Raw genomic sequence first — 4377 nt, 5'->3', positions numbered from 1 at the left:
TTTCTACTAAAAGGCTAGACATATTTAAAAGGAGACGAGGGAAATTACCAACATGATAGACTTCGAGTTACGAACTGAAATGAACACTTGTTTCTCTTCTAAATCTTAATTTTCGCTGTTTTTTGCAGCTTTCTCTTGAGTCTCCGACGGATGCTTGCCGAAGTACGACCTGAAGAGAAAACGAATGTTCCAAGCACCGAAGCTCCAGTGAAGACGGCAATGATGTCATTGAGCTTCCTCATGTACTAGGTTAAAGCACTAGAGATGCAATAAGCTCCAAGGATAACGAGGTTTTGACCCCATGCTCTTTCATTTTTAAAGTATACCGTATCTCGTTTGCATGTAATATTTTTTATGGAGCATTGATAACGTGTTTTGAATTGACGAGTTTTGGGAGAGGCGGTACCTACTTAATTGGATGGAATCGACTCGAACAGGCACAAGTCCTGCAGTTTTGGAGGAGGCTGTAAAATATCTACCATTTGATTGTGCTATTTTATTTCAGTTATTTCATTATTTTTAGTGTATGCCTATTGTACATTCAGTAGTCTTGGCCTAAATTATGGTACTGGTGTCATATTGTCTCTTGATTGTCACTTTAGGCGAAGTTGAATTATGCTAGAAAGTGGCCAGCAGATTGTAATGCATAGTGAGCAATGTTTCGTTTTACGTGTACTAAGATTCTACATCTTATGTACTTTCGATTTAATACATTGGTCATCATGGATGACAAAATAATAATAAATTATGGGTCATTGATTTTGCATATTACGCCAGTGAGCTACTACTCTCTGCTGCGCATATGAATATTGGTATGTTAGTGTTATTTGCGAATGTAAACCCAAGATTTTGCATCCTCATTTCATTTCGATGCATTATTTTACTAGCTTTTGAACTTTGTTATTCTCATTTAGTTGCTTTGACGAGATAAAAGTCAAAAGTCCGAACAACAATCGAGTTGATGGCATAGGGCTGCAACGCCGGACAAAATGTGGGACAAAATTTACTCATTTTCACCTAGCTCCTTCCTATTTCCCCCTGAGATCCATTTCTATATTTTTGATTTAATTTCGTTTTTTGGGATGAAGCGAGACGCCACGTTGCCACCTATGATGGCATGTGAAAAGGAAGCTGAAAACTGAATTTAGATGATATTTTGTCTGAATATTTCCTGTTTTAGAGTACATATGTCCATCTTATTCCTTCCTCACTAATTTAATTCTATTTTGCAGCCAGGCTTTGGATGTCCAGGAGTTGGCGTATAGTCAAAGGTAACGAGTTACTTGCCTTGTGAAAACAGGAGCAAAGTTGAAATGATTGTGGTTTTTTTAGGAGCCTGAATTGAGATTTTCTTAAAACTGATAGGTGAGGAAGTCGCTTTTTGGGCAAGCATAAGTATCTTATTTATAATACACTTGCTACACCAGAATTGTATATTTTGTGCTTCCTGATATTTACATGATTGGGCATGTAGGTAGGTCCAACATGAATACTGTTGTTTCCTTTGTTACAATATAATAATACACTCATCTTCTATTGAAGGTACCATGTGTTACTTGATCGCAAAGCTGTTCCCCATATATTGCTTACGAGTAAAACAATATTTCTCCAGTTAGATAACTGCATAATCTACTCGCAAAACCCCTGCTTCGCCAAGAAGGATGCTGTCGAGGTACTATTCTTCGAATGCAAAACTTCTTTTGTGAAACAAGTAGCTATCTCTAAAATTGTCAGACTTTATATCTCTAAAAGGATACCCATTTGGTGCAGGTTTACCCCAAGTAATTATTGGTTTCCCCTTTGAACTTTAACTTTGCAGAGGTGCACCCTAAGTGAAACTTGAGTACATGGGCTTTTGCTTTCAGTGTGCATTTTTTCATACCGGGGGTGTGGAGCTGGTGGTTGATGAAATGCCTTACTGGGATCTTTACTCATCAAAAAACAAGTACTTAAATTTATTTTAGACTTGATCAGTTTGTCCCCAAATTAAAAATTAACCGTTCAAACGTAGTCAAGCCGGATTAAATTTTGGAGTGATAACTATATGTTCACTTTTGTTGTATGATTAAAAGTGCTTGGTGAATTCTTACATTTAAGTACGGTACTTTTTAGTGTTGTTACCAGGGGCTGATTGCTGGGATGTTGTTCTTTTATTTTCAAAGTAACTTCTATCTGGCTGTTTTCGATACATTTCCTGGTTGACATGGTTTTGTACTTTATTTGTTGCCCTGGGGAAGATGGGTACCACAGAGTAGTGTTGTTCATTCAAAATAACTCGAGCACTGGCTGCAGGCCTGGATCATGTGTGAAATCGAGCGCTAAGCCAGCTCGAGTGATGCGGGATGACGATGAGAAAAGCGTGCGGTGCAGCGGCTTGATAAGCGAGCGAAGTGTTGTTAAGACCACAAGCATGAAGCATGGCTTCGGAGACAGTGCTCATCGAACGACGACAAAAGAAGTTTTTCTCAGATTTTGTTCCTGAATGTAAGTTTTCTCTGGTAGTAATGTTGCAGGATATATGGTTATTGGGGGAAATTGCATATGTTGCTCTGCTATAATCCCATCATATTGAGGATGTTGCCCGAGAATTCTTCGGTTGTTTAGTAGTTATTTAGTCGGTGAATGATCATCGGCACCTGCGAGCTCGCTTCAACCGGAGGCGAGGCCTTGCTTATTCCACAATTTTCTTCTCTTCTTTTGTGTGAATTTGCAAGCGTGGGTCGGTTGGAGGCTTCATATTTAACAATTGTTATTGTGTGGTTCATCGGCGATGTTTTGGGGTTCTTATTTTATTAAACCCATCATTGCTCTTTGAAAATACTCGTCGGCATGGGCAGTTGCTAATTACCAGATGGTTACCACTGGTTATCATCGCTACATGTTTGCTTGGTTTTGGGTTTGATTTGAGCTCCGTTTATTATCTCCACATATATGCTTGACGTTATAGCTCGCCTAGATGGCCACCCAGCCCGAATGCCCTCCCTTTACCACTATGGTGACGGCGGCGGCAGGAAGAGCAGAGCTCCACTCCTACCCTCTGAGGCCCAGTATCAAAATAAGCCAAAATTTATGGTTCAAATTCTGATTAAATTCTGCCATTTGCGCGATAGCGCAACAGGTCATCTAGTATTACAAATGCTCTCATAAAAGCTAGAGAAGAGAAATTAGAGCGTGAAGCTTCTATTCCTAGAAAGCTAGAGGATGGTTGGGAACCCATCATTAAGATGAAGGTAAATGACTTTGATTGTAATGCTTTATGTGATCTTGGTACAAGTATTTCTGTTATGCCTAAGAAAATTTATAATATGCTTGACTTGCCACCGCTGAAAAATTGTTATTTGGATGTTAATCTTGGTGATCATTCTACAAAGAAACCTTTGGGGAAAGTTGATAATGTTCGCATTACCGTTAACAATAACCTTGTCTCCGTTGATTTTGTTGTCTTGGATATTGAATGCAATGCATCTTGTCCCATCATATTGGGAAGACCTTTTCTTCGAACTGTTGGTGCTATCATTGATATGAAGGAAGGTAATATTAAATATCAATTTCCTCTCAAGAAAGGTATGGAACACTTCCCTAGAAAGATAATGAAGTTACCTTTTGATTCTATTATTAGAACAAATTATGATGTTGACACTTCGTCTCTTGATAACACTTGATATACACTTTCTGCGCCTAGCTGAAAGGCGTTAAAGAAAAGCGCTTATGGGAGACAACCCATGTTTTTACTACAGTACTTTGTTTTTATTTTGTGTCTTGGAAGTTGTTTACTACTGTAGCAACCTCTCCTTATCTTAGTTTAGTGTTTTGTTGTGCCAAGTAAAGTCGTTGATAGTAAAGTTCATACTAGATTTGGATTACTGCGCAGAAACAGATTTCTTTGCTGTCACGAATCTGGGCAAAATTCTCTGTAGGTAACTCAGAAAATTATGCCAATTTACGTGAGTGATCCTCAGATATGTACGCAACTTTCATTCAATTTGAGAATTTTCATTTGAGCAAGTCTGGTGCCCCAATAAAATTTGTCAATACGAACTGTTCTGTTTTGACAGATTCTGCCTTTTATTTCGCATTGCCTGTTTTGTTATGTTCGATGGATATTTCGATTCCATTGACTTTCAGTAGCTTTGTGCAATGTCCAGAAGTGTTAAGAATGATTATGTCACCTCTGAACATGTATATTTTGATTGTGCACTAACCCTCTAATGAGTTGTTCTAAGTTTGGTGTGGAGGAAGTTTTCAAGGATCAAGAGAGGGAGATGTTACAACATGATCAAGGAGAGTGAAAGCTCTAAGCTTGGGGATGCCCCGGTGGTTCACCCCTGCATATATCAAGGAGACTCAAGCGTCTAAGCTTGGGGATGCCCAAGGCAT

The sequence above is a fragment of the Lolium rigidum genome, chromosome 4 (assembly GCF_022539505.1).
Source record: "Lolium rigidum isolate FL_2022 chromosome 4, APGP_CSIRO_Lrig_0.1, whole genome shotgun sequence".
Taxonomy (NCBI): Eukaryota; Viridiplantae; Streptophyta; class Magnoliopsida; order Poales; family Poaceae; genus Lolium; species Lolium rigidum.
This window is presented reverse-complemented; position numbering follows the sequence as displayed.